Genomic DNA, 17,778 nt, shown 5'->3' on the forward strand with positions numbered 1-17,778 from the left:
GGCTCTTATTTAGTTCCATATGAAGTTTAAGGTGTTTTTTTTTTTTTCCAGTTCTGTGAAGAAAGTCATTGGTAGCTTGATGGGCATAGCATTGAATCTATAACTACTTTAGGTAGTATAGCCATTTTCATGATATTGATTCTTCCTAACCATGAGCATGGAATTTTTTCCATCTGTTTGTGGCCTGTCTTATTACCTTGAGCAGTAGTCTGTAGTTCTCCTTGAAGTGGTCCTTCACATCCATATTAGTTTTATTCCTAGGTATTTTATTCTTTTTGTAGCAATTGTGAATGAGAGTTCTCTCATGACTTGGCTCTCTGTTTGTATATAATTGGTGTATAGGAAAGCTTGTGATTTTTGTGCACTGATATTTTATCCTGAGACTGCTGAAGTTGCTTATCAGCTTCAGGAGATTTGGGGCTGAGACAATGGGGTTTTCTAAATGTACAATCATGTCATCTACAAACGGGGACAATTTGATGTCCTCTCTTCCTATTAGAAGATGCTTTATTTCTTTCTCTTGCCTGATGGCCCTAGCCAGAACTTCCAATACCATATTGAATACAAGTGGTGAGAGAGGGCATCCTTGTCTAGTGCCAGTTTTCAAAGGGAATGCTTCCAATTTTTGCCCATTCAATATGATATTGGCAGTGGGTTTGTCATAAATAGCTGTTTTTATTTTGAGATACAATCCATTGATACCTGGTTTATTGAGAGTTTATAGCATAAAGGGCTGTTGAATTTTGTTGAAATTTCTCTGCATCTATTGAAATAATCATGTGGTTTTTGTCTTTGGTTCTGTTTATGTGATGGATTACATTTATAGATTTGTGGATGTTGAACCAGCCTTGCATCCCTGGGATGAAGCCAATTTGATCATGATGGATAAGCTTTTTGATGTGCTTTTGGATTCGCTTTGCTAGTATTTTATTGAAGTTTTTTGCATCAATGTTCATCATGGATATCAGCCTGAAATTTTGTTTTTTAGTTGCATCTCTGCCAGGTTTTGGTATCAGGATGATTTTGGTCTCATAAAATGAGTTAGGGAGGATTCCCTCCTTTTGTATTGTTTGAAATAGTTTTAGAAGGAATGATACCAGCTCCTCTTTATACCTTTGATAGAATTCAGCGGTGAACCTGTCTGGTCCTGGACATTTTTTGGTTGGTAGGCTACTAATTGCTGCGTCAACTTCAGACCTTGTTATTGGTCTATTCAGGAGTTCGATTTCTTTCTGGTTTAGTCTTGGAAGGGTGTAAGTGTCCAGGAATTTTATCCATTTCTTCTAAAGTTACTGGTTTATTTGCATAGAGCTGTTTATAGTAATCTCTGATGGTAATCTCTGGGTGTAAGTGTCCAGGAATTCTACCCATTTCTTCTAGAGTTACTGGTTTATTTGCATAGAGGTGTTTGTAGTAATCTCTGATGATAATTTGTATTTCTGTGGGATCAGTAGTGATATCCCCTTTATCATTTTTCATTGTATCTATTTGAATCTTCTCTCTTTTCTTTTTTATTAGTTTGGCTAGTGGTCTATCTATTTTGTTGATCTTTTCAAAAAACCACCTCCTGGATTTACTGATTTTTTGAAAGGATTTTTGTTTCTCTATCTCCTTCAGTTCTTCTTTGATTTTAGTCATTTCTTGCCTTCTGCTAGCTTTTGGATTTGTTTGATCTTGCTCCTCTAGTTCTTTTAATGGACACATTAGGGTGTCCATTTTATATCTTTCCTCACCTCTCTGGTGGGCATTTAGTGCTATAATTTCCCTCTAGACACTGCTTTAAATGTGACCCAGAGATTCTGGTACATTATGTCTTCGTTCTCATTGGTTTTGAATAACATCTTTATTTCTGCCTTCATTTCATTATTTATCCAGTATTCATTCAGGAGCAGGTTGTTTAGTTTCCATGTTGTTGTGCAGTTTTGAGTGAGTTTCTTAATCCTGAGTTCTAATTTGATTACACTGTGGTCTGAGAGACTGTTTATGATTTCTGTTCTTTTGCATTTGCTGAGGAGTGTTTTACTTCCAATTATGTGGTCAATTTTAGAATAAATGCGATGTGGTGCTGAGAAGAATGTATATTCTGTGGTTTTAGGGTGGAGAGTTCTGTAGATGTCTATCAGGTCTGCTTGGTCCAGATCTGAGTTCAAGCCCTGGATATCCTTGCTGATTTTCTGTCTCATTGATCTGTCTAGTATTGACAGTGGGGTGTAAAAGTTTTCCACTATTATTGTGTGAGAGTGCAAGTCTCTTTCTAGGTCATTAAGAACTTGCTTTACGTATCTGGATGCTTCTGTATTGGGTGCATATATATTTAGGATATTTCCTGCATTAATCCCTTTACCATTACATAATGTCCTTTTTTGTCTCTTTGATCTTTGTTGGTTTAAAGTCTGTTTTATCAGAGACTAGGACTGCAACCTCCGCCCTTTTTTTCTACTTTACATTTGCTTGGTAAATTTTCCTCCATCCCTTTATTTTGAGCCTATGTGTGTTTTTGCATGTGAGATGGGTTTCCTGAATACAGCACACCAATGGGTCTTGACTTTTTATCCAATTTGCCAATCTGTGCCTTCTGAATGGGGCATTTAGCCCATTTATATTTAAGGTTAATATTGTTATGTGTGAATTTGATCCCGCCATTTTGATGCTAGCTGGTTGCTTTGCCCATTAGTTTATGAAGTTTATTCATAGTGTCAATGGTCTTTACAGATTGTTATGTTTCTGCAGTGGCTAGTACTGGTTGTTCTTTTCCATGTTTAGTGCTTCCTTCAGGAGCTCTTGTAAGGCAGGCCTGGTGGTGATGAAATCTCTCAGCAGTTGCTTGTCCATAAGGAGTTTTATTTCTCCTTCACCTATGAAGCTTAGTTTGGCTGGATATGAAATTCTGGGTTGAAAATTCTTTTCTTTAAGGATGTTGAATATTGGCCTCCACTCTCTTCTGGCTTGTAGGGTTTCTGCTGAGAGATCTGCTGTGAGTCTGGTGGGATTCCCTTTGTGGATAACCAGATCTTTCTCTCTGGCTGCCCTTAGCATTTTTTTTCTTTATTTCAATCATGGTGAATCTGAAGATTATGTGCCTTGGGGTTGCTCTTCTTGAGGAATACCTTTGTGGTGTTCTCTGTATTTCCTGTATTTGAATGTTGATCCGCCTTGCTAGGTTGGGGAAATTCTCCTGGATAATATCCTGAGGAGTGTTTTCCAACTCGATTTCCTTCTCCCTGTCACTCTCAGGTATGCCGATGAAATGTAGATTTGGTCTTTTCACATAATCCCATATTTAATGGAGGCTTTGTTTATTTTTTTTTCACTCCTTTTTCTATCATCTTGCCTTCTCACTTTATTTCATTGAGTTGGTCTTCAATCTCTAATATCCTTTCTTCTGCCTGAACAATTTGGCTATTGAAACTTGTATATGCTTCACAAAGTTCTCATGTTGTGTTTTTCAGCTCCATCATGTCGTTTATGTTTTTCTCCACACTGGTTATTCTCGTTAGCATTTTGTCTAAACTTTTTTCAAGTTCTTAGTTAAGTTGCATTGGGTTAGAATATGCTTCATTTGCTCAGAGAAGTTTGTTATTACCCACCTTCTGAAGCCTGCTTCTGTCAATTCATCACATTCATTCTCCATCCAGTTTTGTTCCCTTGTTGGTGAGGGGTTGTGATCCTTTGGAGGAGAAGAGTTGTTCTGGCTTTTGGTGATTTCAGCCTTTTTTTGTGCTGGTTCCTTCCCATCTTCATGGATTTATCTACCTTTGGTCTTTGAAGTTGGTGACTTTTGGATGGGGTTTCTGAGTGGACATCCTTTCTGTTGATGTTGAAGCTATTTCTTTCTGTTCGTTAGTTTTTCTTCTGTCAGGTCTCTCTGCTGCAGGTCTTCTGGAGTTTGCTGGAGGTCTACTCCAGACCCTCTTGCCTCGGGATCACCCATGGGAACTGCAGAACAGCCAAGATTGCTACCTATTCCTTCCTCTGATAGCTTGGCCCCAAATGGGTACCTGCCAGATGAGCTCTCCTGTGTGACGTGTCTCCCAGTTAGGATACATGGGTTGTCAGGGAGCCACTTGAGGAGGCAGCCTGTCCCTTAATGAAGCTCAATCACTGTGCTGGGGGATCTATTACTCCCTTCAGACCTGCTGGGCAAGGATGTTTAAGTGTGCTGAAGCGGAACTCACAACCCCCCTTTTGCCCAGGTGCTCTGTCCGAGGAAGGTGGGGCTTTGTAAGTCCCTGATGGGCTGCTGTCTTTTTCTTTCAGAGATGTCCTGCCCAGCAAGAAGGGAATGTACTTGACAGTCTACCTGCAGAGGCCTTGCTGAGCTGCCATGCTGGGCTCCTCCAAGCTGCTGTATAAAATTCCCAGCAGCTTTGTTTACACAGGCAATGTTGAAACCACCTACTGGAGCCTCAGTAATGGCAGACACCCCTCCCCCACCAAGATCAAACGTCTCAGGTCAAGCTCAAACTGCTGTACTGGCTGCAAGAATTTTAAGCCAGAGGATCTTAGCTTGCCAGTCTTCATGGGGGTGGGACCCACCAAATGAGCTCACTTGGCTCCCTGGCTTCAGCTCCCTTTTTCAGTGGAATGAGCAGTTCTGTCTCGGCGTTCCAGGTACCACTAGACTAAAATGTCCACCCAGTTTTGTGCTGGAAACCTGGGACACTGGTGTGGGTTCTAAAGGGAATCTCCTGGTCTGCAGGTTGTGTAGACCATGGGAAAAGTGCAGTATCTGAGCTGGAATGCCAGAGTGTCCAGAAAAGTTCCTAATGACTTCCCTTGGCTGAGAGAGAGAGTTCTCTGGCCCCTTGCACTTCATGGGGGAGGCGAGGCCCCACCCTGTTTCAGCTTGCCCACCTTGGGCTATTCCCATTGTCTAACCAGTCCCAGTGAGATGAACTTGGTACCTCAGTTGGAAATGCAGAGATCACTCATCTTCTGGCGCACTCTCCTTGGGAACTGCAGACCAGAACTATTCCTATTCAGCCATCTTTGCAGAAGTCCTATTGATATATCTCAATTTTTTTCTTTTTATTACTTACATATCAAATGCTCATAGAACAATAGAAGTCAGAGCTGGATGGGATCTTGAGACATGGTCCCCAGATTATTACCCTTAAGCAATGTAATCTATGGATATACTTTCTTTGGGCTGCATAGTTTTTAAGAGAATATTTAGCTACTAGTTAGAACTAGGAAAATTCCACATTAGAAAACAATGTAGAATTCCTGCTTTTTGAGAAATAAGTAGTTTTTGCAATGCCAGTCATGCTGGTTATTAAACCACTGACTCTTAATGCCAAGCCCTCCCTTTCTTACACTGGTCTGTGAGGCAGATGCTGGAATTCTGCAAACATTTCTCTTTTGCTATCTGATTCCCTGTTGGATTCTGCTAATAAGAAACATTAGAGAGGCAGTCTGAAATGTAGAGGATAGAGAAAGGACACATACATTCCTGTGTCTTTCCTCTTCATCATTGTCAGCCAACCAAAAGTTCTTTACCCTGATAGAGTAGTGATTCTCATTTGTGGTTTTTCCGTGTCCCCAAATTAGCTTAGTGACTCCAACTCACTGAGATTCAAGCACCAGCCAACCCACTCACCTCCTTTGAGATCTGGGTTTCAGCAACATGGGGCCTCTGCTCCAAGCTTTTTAAGTTAGTGCTGTCCAAAGAAGTACAATGGGAGTCACAAATGAACGTCATATGTAATTTTAAATTTTCTAGTAGCCATTTTTCAAAAGGTACAAAGAAATAGGGAAAATTAATTTTAATGATAAATTTTACTTAATTCAGGTCATCCAGAATATTATTATTCCAACATGTAATTAATATTTAAAGCTTTTAATGGAATATTTTACATTGCTTTTTTACATACTAGGTCTTTGAAATCCAGTGTGCATTTCACGTTTATAGCAGCCCTTGCCTATTCAGGCTGGCTGTCTTTCAGGTTCTCGGTAGCCACATAGGGCTGGTGGCCTCTGTATTGGAACTGGCAGCACTAAGCCATATTATCTCTTCCTTGTTGCTCCAGCCACTAGCAGTGTAGCAGCACCCTGCAGTTACCAGCTGAGTGTTATCTTAGTGTGCTCCTTAGGTTTTTCAGTCTGTCAATCTGTTTAATTATTCCTTGTAATAATTCTCCACTTTGAAATGATTGATGTGTTTCAGCTTTCCCAAAAGATCGTGATCAATACAGTGTGTACTAATAATTGCTGAATAGTAGTTGACTTCTCTGACGTGTCCAGAGCTCACCCTTTTACACCAGGTCCCACCCCTGCCCAGTTCTGAGACTAGAGAGCAAATGGGTTGTCATTTGCCACTCTACTTGTGGTAGAATTACAAAGAAAGTGATTATTCTAATATCCTTGCTTTGAAACATTGAAAAACTTAAAAAAGAACTGATTGTGCATCAAAAATATTGTAAGTGGCCACATCGTTTTTGCAAGAAGTCACGACTATTCTAATAACTTAAGCTTCAGCCAATCACATATCTCCCTGGCTCTTTATGGACACTTGCAGCACAGAGATTTACCTGGTTCCAAACTATTCTAGTTATGAGCTCTCAGAGGATGGGATTCTCATTCCAGAGACAGGCACTAGTCTTCCTGACTCAGACCTCACTGGTAAAACAAAGCTATGTTGGCCATGTCCAAGGCAAGGCTGAGAATGGCTAATGGTAACCACAATAATGATTTAGACTTTACAAAATATCTTTGTGTACATAATTTCATTAGCTGGATACATGCACTCATTTTCCATCCAGTTTTGTTCCCTTGCTGGTGAGGGGTCGTGATCCCTTGGAGGAGAAGAGGCGTTCTGGCTTTTGACGATTTCATTCCTGTGTGTAACCTGAAATGTAGACAACCTTGCTGCCCACTCCATACCCTAGTCTGCCACACTCCCTGCGTTTGCAAAACAAACTGGTCTGAGCAGTGATTTGGACTAAGGACTCTTAAAACACAGTATCTAGACTGTAATTCAAATCTACCATCTCTAGCTGTGGGGCAAGATTCTTAACCTCCTCTCTCTGCCTCCATATCCATATTTTAAAAATAGGGACAATAGAGGTGCTGATCTTATTGGGTTGGTGTGATGATTAAGTGTGTTAATGCATGATCATGTGTGTTAATTTACTGCGTGCTTAGCATACAGTAAATTCTCCATAAATATTCAGTGATATCATTGTCATCATCATCATCACCACCACCAGCACCAACACTTTCTGGCCTGATTATGCATTATGCCAGCAGAATAGGGTAGAGATTAAAAGCTTGAATTTGAATTTTTAAATTCAAAGTAATGTTCAAATCTTCACTCTTCCACTTCCCAGCTGTATTTCCTTAGGTAAATTACTTAATCTCTCTAAATCTCAGTTTCCTCATCTATAAAATTACAATATATGCCTCAAAGAGGATTTTTGGAGGATAAAATGAGGCACCACATGAGTACAGTACTGGGCACAAGATAAAGGCTAAAAAGAATGCCTGTTGTTATCATCAACATAATCACCACCATCATCATAATCACCATCATCCTTCCTCATGGTAAAATACAAGTATGGGAAAATGTTTCATCTGTTTAGATTCACTGAATTTGAGGTCTGGGGAACCTACACAAATTAGTATGGTATTCCCACTAAACCATGAACCATTGCCCAAATTACTCACCCTCTTCATAAGTAAATTAAGAGATTTGGACTAAAATTCTAAAGCTGTTTCTAGCTTTAAAATATTTTATTCTCTAAGCCTTTAAACATTCCCATGAATTAGTTTATTAGGTAAGTTTCAGATATATAAAGAGCCTCTAATGGGGCAGAATACAGGAAGAATAAGTTTGGGTGATAGGGAAAAGGAAGGCGGAATGATCAAAATATGAATGGATGGATGGAAGGATATAGAGGATAGATACATACATACATACATACATACATACATACATGATAGATTGATAGATACATAGATAGATGCATAGCTAAATGGCTAAACCTAGCAGGTTCAAGTTTTATCTGGAACAACAGAATCCTAGGAGGAAGTTTTCATAATGGGAAGGATAAAAACTAGAAATTTATTGGGCACCTTACTCCACAGGTCAATTAGAACTTGCTATTTTATGTAATTATTTTTCTGATCTTACAGTTGAATCCAGACATTAAGTACCCAAAGTCACAGCACTTGTAAGCAGCAGAACCTGGACATGAACCAAGGAATATTGAACTTCAAAGCTCAAGTCCTATTTTTAAACAGCTGAGTCTTCCAGTTCAACATGGAGCTGGCTGGAAAGGCAGCCACAAACCTGAATCCTTAATTAGAAAAACAAAGATGAAATAAGAAATGGTGATCAGTTAATTTCTCCCCTTTCAAGTGTGAGTGAAATGAACTGAAATGAAACTGCCATCTTGAAAATAAAATCTCCTTCTTGCAGCCAGCTGAGTCTATGTGCAATATACTTGTGACTGGCCCTTTGGAAATTTAAGCTGGGTCAGGCAGTGCTGACCTCCTTAACCAATTTTAAACCCAGGCAATATTTAAAATATTTCACTCTCAAGAAACAATCTTCCTAATAAAGCAATTAAAGAACCTGAACAAGAAATAGGACGTCTTTTCTAGGAATAAAAAATAAAATTGCTTGTCCTACATTTTCACAACTTATTTACTCAAGGTTTTCCCACAACAGAGCACGCTACAGAGAATTCTCTAGCATCCGAGTTAATCAACTGCTTTGCTCCACAGAAACCTCCTCTGCTCAAGCTAATCCTCTCATCAGCTAGACAAACAATATCTTAGATCTTTCTAAAAACGGTCCAATTGGCTTTATTATTATGAGCTTGTTACTTTCATTACCGCCATTGTACGTTTTGATACTCAGACCTCAGCAACAGCCCACCAGCCTAAGGTCAGGCCTAAAGTCAGAAATCCCTGGGGAAGGAAAGTTTCTGTGAAAGTTCAAATGGCTGGCCCAGAACATCCAACAATCTCAAAAAGCTAGACAGACAGAAGCTAGTTGAGATTATTATACTTTCGTGGAGACCAAAGCAAGAAAGTGGCTGCCCAGTCGCCAGCTGGTGACAGTGTCCGTGACAGAATCAGAATCCGGTGCCCCTCTTTCACCATTCTACTTCTTCAGGCTCTTGTGTTCTCTTCCATCAATGCACCAGCACACATAGCACACACGATGTGCAGTTCTTCACCCTCCCACAGTGCCTTGTTTTCCAACCCTTGCCAATGCATGCCATGTGATATTCACAGCTCTGAGAGATGGTCATTGCTATGGGTTCAACAGTGTCCTCCAAAAAGGTGTTCCAGTTCTAACCCCCAGTACCTGTGAGTGTGACTTTATTTTGAAGTAGAGCTAAAGGAAAACTGTTTCTCCATTCACAACATTTTGGACACAAAATCTATGTGGTTTTCACCTGCAGAAATTCTTTAATTCTATGCATACACCAACTGGGTGCCCTGCAATTTAATTCCACTCTGACACCAACTACCTAGAGTCAATCCAGACCTCACAGGTTGAGGGCTCTGTCCCACAAGACTGCTCCTCACTTTAGACACTAATTGCCAGTAGTGGGCTCCTGGTTTACCCATACTTCCGTATGACTTGGCTGCAAGTCAGGGGCTCCCAGGGCCCCCTCACCTTAAGTATGATAATTTGCTATAACAGCTCACAAAATTCAGAGAAACACTTTGCTTACTATTGCTAGTTTTTTATGAAGGAAATTATAAATAATGCAAATTTACTGTTAGATGAAGAAGTACATAGGGCAGGGTTCTGAAGGGTTCCAAGCACAGTGCTTCTCTCCCTGTGGAGTTTTGGGTGAGCCACCCTGCTGGCACGGAGATGTATTCACCAACCCAGACGCTCTGTGAACCCCCTTCCTTTAGGGCTGTTAACTTAAAAAAATCACACAACTTTTACATTTGGAAAAGGAGACTTTATTTCTTCTAAAGGGTTATAACCTGTGAGGTGGCCATCCCACCAGCTGGGAAGTATGCTTCAAGCAAAAGTCAGAGCCAGGCATTGAAGGAGAAGGTGGAGGTTGGAGATTTAGCTGAACAGGTGCTAAACACACATACTCAATGGGCAACAGGAGGAGCTGTAACTATTCATGAAGGTGGCCCTGAGGCAGGAGTATTGAACAAACACGCATGTTACATACAACCTGTGTTCACTTTGGGGTGGAGACTTAACATTTAAATGTATGACAATTAGGCCGTATACGTCAAGAGGGATTTTCAGGAAGTGACAGCACTTCGGTTCTCAGCTTCTGTAAATTGGCTACAATCAGGTCTTGGTCAGTGGTCTTCTTACCGGAAGAAAGTGATTGAAATCAGTCTCTTGTCTAATCAAAGCTGTAGTTATGGTTTTCAGAACAGTAGAGTCAGTTGGCATCTCATGGCGAGCTACGAATTGTTTTAATATCGCTTATCTTGAAGCCAGTGTTTGTTTTACAGCTAGAGAAAAAGAAAACCTTGTGGCAATTAGAACATAGTTTAGTCTTTGAGAATAGAGGTGCATGACTTTTTTTCTTTGAGAAAAGGCCTCACTCTGTCACCCACTCTGGAGTGTGGTGGCACAATCAGGGCTCACTGTAGCCTCAACCTCCTGGGCTTAAGAATCTTCCCACCTCAGCCTCCTGAGTGTGTGGGACCCCAAGCACACTCCACCACATCTGGCTCATTTGTGTGTGTGTGTGTGTGTGTGTGTGTGTGTGTGTCTACTTTTTGTAGAGATGAGATTTTGCCACATTGCCCAGGCTGGTTTATAACTCTTGGGCTTCAGTGGTCCACCCACTTGTCCTCCCAAAGTGCTGGGATTATAGGCATGAGCCACTGCTCTGGGTCATGACTTAACCTTGTCTGGCATGGCCACAGGTCCTATTTATAATTTGATATCTTAGTGCCACAGAGTTTGTTCTACTGGTCTTATATCTCTATTTTAACATTAATACTGGTCACTTGTGCCTACCCTGCAAAAGGAAGGAATTGAAACAAGGCATGTCTGATCTCCCAATCCGATTATGGCCAGGAACCCAGTTTTCAAGGTTTCTCTGGGGTCCCATTGGCCAAGAGGGGGTCCACTCATCTGGTGGAAGGACTTAGGATTTGATTTTCAGTTTACAGCTCCAAGACCAAATATAACAAAGGTGCTCCTGTCACACCTATCACTCAGGAAATTACAAGAATTTTAGGAGCTCTGTGTCAAAACACAAGGGCAGGACTCAAATCTATATTTCTTACTATGTCACAGGACTTATGCAGATGAATGCATTACAATGAGGGACATTAGGGTGGGTCCTAATTCAATATGACTAAATTCTTATGAAAAGGAGCTCGGGCACAGAGCCACAACCAGGCACATACAGAGGAAAGATGATGTGAAGACAGAGCCAAGGAATGCCTGTGGCTACCAGAAGCCCACAGAGGCCTGGAACAGATCTCTCCTCAGAGCCCTCAGAAGACTCCAACTGCTTTGGAACCAGTATCTTGATTTTGGACTTCCGGCCTCTGTAACTGTGGGACAATATTTTTCTTCTGTTTAAGCCACCCAAGTGGTGGTGCTTTGTTATGAAAGCCTCAGGAAATGAATATAAGGATCTATGGCATTTTTCAGTTGAACAAACTGAAGTCTAGACCTGTGATTTTCCCAGCTTGTAGTTAATGTAATTAGGTCCAGAAATAATAAGAGCTTCTGGCTCCCATATGAGCTTCGTGATATGGGAGACGAACTAAATAGTCCAGGTTATTTACGAAGCCCTGGTTTCCAAATTGTTTCACTCTATTGTCTGCCAGAAGGCAAACAACAAAGAAGAAACCTGTTTTGTCTGCTCTGGAAGCATCTTCGGGATGTGGTTCTTGACAGCCTTCCCAGTATTATCTTCTGGCCTCCCAGATTTGAGGCCAGGGTTTGCTAAATCATATGTATCAGGTAAGATTGTGCTAGGCTGCATGTAATGGACACTCACATATAATGGCTTAACTGGAGGCAGGGCCAGAGTACCTGCAAAAGGAAGGCCACAGGGACCAGGCTTTGTCCAGCTTTCTGCTCTGCCACTCAGCATATTCCTCTTCGTCTTCACAGGCTAGAGGTGGCTGCCACACTTCCAGGCACTGAATCCATGCTCCAGACAAGAAGAAAAGGGAGAGAGGGATAGTATGATGAAAATGCAAAAGGCACCTGCCAGTTAAATCTATCGTTTTCATAAGGAAAACAGCAGCCTTACCCAAAGTACCATCCAGTAAACATAGATTTTATTGGCCAGAATTTGGTCACACAGGTGACCCAAGGGATGTCTGCAAAGGAGTTTGGAGAAGTGAGCATTTATAAATTGGGCACAGGGCTTCCTCAAACAAAATGTATTTCTATTAATATAAAGCAGGGAAGAAGGAATATTTCATAGTCTACTAGCAGTGTCAGAGACAACACAGGGCACATAAAATTGGTGGTGCATAGAAAACTATGTTTTATACTTTTAATGATTAAGCATGTATTTTAATATGTATTAGAAAAATGGTTAAGATATCAGCCTTGAGATTTTACAAATATTTTTGTCTAGAATGATATTAAGGTTGGCAGCAGAGCAAGAAGGTAAATTGATTTAAATAAGATGATAAGTAAAATTGTACTGCTGCTTTGAAAAGATAACACAAGACACTTAAATCACTGCCATTTGGGATATGCTGGGATTAACGCATTGCATTTCTGAAAACATTGTCTGACCACTTTAATTATCTGTGCCTTTGCATATGCATATGTCATCCTGAAATTACCTTCCCTGAGCTTTTCTACCTGTAGAAATCCTAAATGCCTACAAAACTCTTCCTAAAGGTCTCTTCCTTTGTAATGCATTCCTAAAGGTTTTCAGATAATTGTCACCTCCTCTGGTGACAATTTGGTATATATACCTGTAACTGCCTTTATCTCCTTGTATAAGTCAGCATTGTCTATAATAATGCTTTATCACAAACAGTCTCGAGAGCTTAAAGGTGTAACAACTACAAATAACTATTTCTCATTCATGTTGCACCTGTTGGTTTGATTCTGTAGCCCTGCCAGACTGTGGTTGAGTTTGGGTCTGACTTATAAGTTTTCTCACTTTAAGTGTCAAGGCTGAAAGAGAATCTTTACTTTCCACCTGCAATCATAAATGTGAAGTTCTCATGGTGGAAGGCAGAAATCTGAGAGAAAATTTGGAGAACATGTGAAATAGCTCTTAAAACCTCTCCTTGGAGCTGCCAAACCATCTTTTTTACTCACAATTGCGTAGACTAAAGCAGATCACATCACCAAGTCTAAAATCAAGCAGGCTCCCCTCTTTGTGGAGGAGTGAGTGTAGATATGTGCTGTATAATAATACAAATCTCCCTACTGCCAATGTTACAACAATTTATTTATACCCCTGTCTCATCACTAGACTGTGCTCTTCCAAGGCAGAGGCTAGGTCTAATCAACATTTGTCATGGCTTTCAAGGAATCTTAACCCAAGTTAAAATCCTAAAACTCACTTTACCAGATTCTCTTGCAGCTAGAACAGCTAGGAATGTGACCTGTTCTCCCCTAGTCAGATGAACTCATGGGAGTTTTATCTTCGTATATTGAGTCCCAAAGCAGGGAACCATGCCAAATCCATTTACAATAAGATGGATATCTGACTTTCAGCAATGACTGCAGACTAGGGAGCTTCTTTACCATGGTTGCCACAGAAGGTTCATTAGAGCAGTCTTGCAGTAGAAACTGGCACTGTGACTACCAATATTGGCCAATAGCTGGCCTGCCAGAGATTCTATTAGCTAGCAAATATTCCTTGAAAAATTCCTTTCCTACCTAAATTAGCTACAATATGTTCTGCTGTTTGCAACTATGAACCTGACTAATATACTAGGTCTTACCACAATGCCCAGTACAGAGTAGGTGCTATAGGTTTGCTGGAAGAAAGTAATCAATATGATTGAGAATCACTAATTTACTCAGGCACTTACTGTATGCCAGGTGCCACTTTAAAAGAGATCTTAATTAACTTTTTATTCAATCTTCACCTTTGAGATAGATACTATTTTTGTTCCCATTATAAGATCAAGACACTGTAGCATAGAGAGGTTAAAAATAAATAATGATCAAATCATGAAATGCTAATCAATAGTTCCTCTAAGAGACTTTATTTATCTAGCACTGCTTAAATTAAAAATGTGGTCCCCACAACTTTGCAGATCTGTGACTTAGTCAAGACCTCCATTTCTGAAAGGCTACGTGGAATCTCATGGCATTATAATTATTTTTTTTGTCTGTCAACCCAGTTAGGTGACATTTAGCAAATATTTGATTTGATTCAGTCACTTAACACTTACTGTATTCTCCTCCAGTTCTCATTTCATCACATAAAATTATATTCTCCTTGAATAAACTCTGGGGGATGAAGGACTAAAATAGCTTCTAAGAACATTGTTTCAGTAGTTCTACCAGCCTCTTCAGGAAAATGGTTCTGAGATAACGCAGATGTTATTTCTAAGTTGTTGCTTAGTGAATTAACTCTTCAGCAGCTTTCAAAGGTTAGTATTACCAATTCCATTTTGCTAATCTTCTGTCTCAAGATCAAATATCCAGAATACAGGTGGAGTAAATTCTGCATTATGCTGGAAGATTATAATTTAGAACAAATTTTCTGTATCATCTTTTAAAATTATTTCAGCTCATTTTATTGTTGTAGGGTAGATTTCACAGAAAAAGGAAACTGATGTGCAAAGAAGTTTACAATCTGGATAATTTATATTGATTTATCTCTGGACCTCTGTGCAAGGACATTTGCATGAAGAAAATTGACTCTTTCCCATGGACTGACAGCTCTTTCTTTCCGTCTGTGTGTGCTGGTTTTGAGTCTTCTTTTTGCTATTTTTTGTTCATTAGGAAAGAAGGAAGCTAACAATGCTAAGGGCCAAGTGAGTGTCCGCACTGAGTGGTATTGAGTAGGAAACATAATCTCAATTTTCACAAACCATTATATGGACCCAATTGAAGGGGAATGAAGCTGAGGATCATAGTCATTAAATGACTAGGGCTAGTGAGCCTCAGATTTGAGATCTGAACTTCTAGTGCAGTGTTAGACCATATGGTTCTGAGCCCAAACACATTAACACAATTGAAAGACATCTGCACTTTGAAACTGAAAGATGAAAATTCTTGTAAGAACAAAGAGATGAAGCAAAAGCTGAGTTCAGATGCAGAGGGGTCTCCTCTGAGCATGCTGGCCTACAGGTAGGGCCCAGGCAACTTCCTACTTAGGCTGTATGAGACCAGCTCTACATGCTTTGTGAACTACTGCGAGGTGCTCTTTTGAGGTTAGAGTGTTTCATTCAAGAAAATAATTCATCCAGAGACTGACAAAACCTGAAACCAAATCAACTTCAGTGCCTGTTGCAGGATTCCTTCAAGGGCCCACATAAATGACATCGTCTTCAAGCCTTCTACCTAATAAAGAAAAAAAAATGATCTTTGAAAGAAATCGAAGGCTAATGCTCAGTAATTAGTGAATTCATTTATCCATTTTAAATGGTAATCACTGACACAGCAAAATATCCTGATGGCCACGATATACAGATCAGCATGTCTAAATACTAAGAGCAAGGGTTCTGGAGCTACATGACCTCAGTTTGAATCCTGCCTCTGCCATCTCTATGTGTCCTTAAAATCTTCTATATCCTTATTGATTTTCCTTCCAGCCTGTCCTGTCAAATATAGAAAGAGGGGTGTTGAAATCTTCAACTATAAGTATGAATTGTTTTTATCTTTAGCCATTCTGTCAGGTGCGTCTTTATATATTTCGACATTCTGTTATTAGTGGCACGAAAGTTTCCAATTGTTGTTTTGTCTTGATGAGTTTACCCCTTTGCTAGTATAAAATGCCTTTCTTCATCCTTGATAAGATTCTTTGCTCTAAAATATGCTTTGTCTGATGTTAATGCAGACACTCAGTTTTTTTGAAATTAATGTTAGGCTTTTATATTTTTTCATGCTTTTACTTTTAACCTATGTGTGTCTTTAAGGCGACTTTGTTTAAAGTGAGTTTACTGTAGTTGGAACATAGATGGATCTTAACCTTTTTAATGCAATCTGACAATCTCTGCTAAAATGATTCTTGACATGACTAGGTTTCAATCTATCTCCTCCTTGTCTATTGTTCCCATATTTCCTTTGCCCCATTTTTTCTCTTTCTTGTTGCCCACTTTTAGGTTAAACATTTTTACGATTCCGTTGTATCTTATTCTTAGCTTATTAGCTATAGCTCTTTGTTGTGTTACCATAGTGGTTGCTTTAGGGTTTATAGTATGCATCTTTAAGTTACCACAGTCTACTTTAAGTAATATTATAAAAGTTCATTTATAACTTAAGAAACTTCCACTACTATACCTCTATCTTTCTGACAACCTTTATGCCATAGTTTTTTTTTTTACATTTTACTTTTACACAGGATCAGAAATTATATACTGCCTTGTTACTATTTTTCTTTAAATGATAAATTTTGTTTTCCTAAAGTTTGTTTTTTGAGATCATTGTACATTATAAGAAATAATACAGAAATTCCATGTACTTTTATGCAGTTCCCAGTGGTGATATTTTGCATAAATATAGTATAATATCACAACTGTAATATAGACATTTAAATGAGGGGATTTCAAAAAATTCATGAAAAAATTGAATTTAAAGGTAAAGATTAAAAAGCATAAACTTCATTTCTTAACATAAGTTCCATTAAGTTCAATACACTTTTGTAAGCAATGATATCAACCATTTAGTACAGTCCTAAAAAACTGAGAGTCATTGGGATTTAACCATGTCAATGCCATCTTTGTTTAAATTATTGGCTGAAAAATCTAAATTTCTTAAGATTCAGAAACAAACAAAAAAAACAGTCAAAATGACCCAAATAATTCACCTGTAAGGTGAATGGCTGATGATTTTCCAATGAAACTCTCACAAAATTCCCTAGTTTGATGAGCAGAACGAGCAGTAACATTGTTTATTGGTGGTGGAAAAGAACTCTTTGGTAAAGATTTTCTGCTTCTGCTAAAGCTTTGCCTTACTTTCAAAACACTCTCCTCATAAGCAAATGTTATCATTCTTTGGTCTTTCAGAAAGCCGACAAGCAAAGAACATCCCAAAAATACTATTGCCATGACCTTTGCTCTTGTCCAGTTAGTTTTTGCATTGACTGGGCTACTTCCACCTCTTGATAGCCATTGCTTTGATTGTGCTTTGTCTTCAGGATTGTACTGGCAAAGTCATGTTTCATCTCTTGCTACAATTCTTCAAAGAAATGTTTCAGAATCTTAATCCCACTTGTTTAAAATTTACAAAATTTCCATTGAAAGCTCTGTTCTTGTGTGTATCTTACTTGGACACAGTGGTTTTGGAACCCATTGGGTGGAAAGATTACTCAACTTTAATTTTTCAGTTAGAATAGCGTACACTGAACTAATTGAGATGTCTATGATGTTGACTCTTGTTTCTTCTGTTGATTTCTGGTTCTCTTCAGTTAGAACACAAAAAAAGATAAATTTTTTTCTTGCAAATTGATGTGGATGGTCTGCTACCGTAGACTTCATCTTCAACATTGTCTTGTCTGCTGTGCACTTCATTGTCTCACCCTTTTTAAAACAAGTATCCTATTTGTAAGTTGTTATAATTTTTCCACTGCCTAAAGGACTTCCTTTAAAAATTTCTCATAGTGTAGGTATGCTGGTGATGATTTCTTTTAGCATTTGAATATCTGAAAAAGTCTTTGCCTTTGT

The sequence above is a fragment of the Cebus imitator genome, unplaced genomic scaffold (genome assembly GCF_001604975.1).
Source record: "Cebus imitator isolate Cc_AM_T3 unplaced genomic scaffold, Cebus_imitator-1.0 Scaffold127, whole genome shotgun sequence".
NCBI classification, from domain to species: Eukaryota; Metazoa; Chordata; class Mammalia; order Primates; family Cebidae; genus Cebus; species Cebus imitator.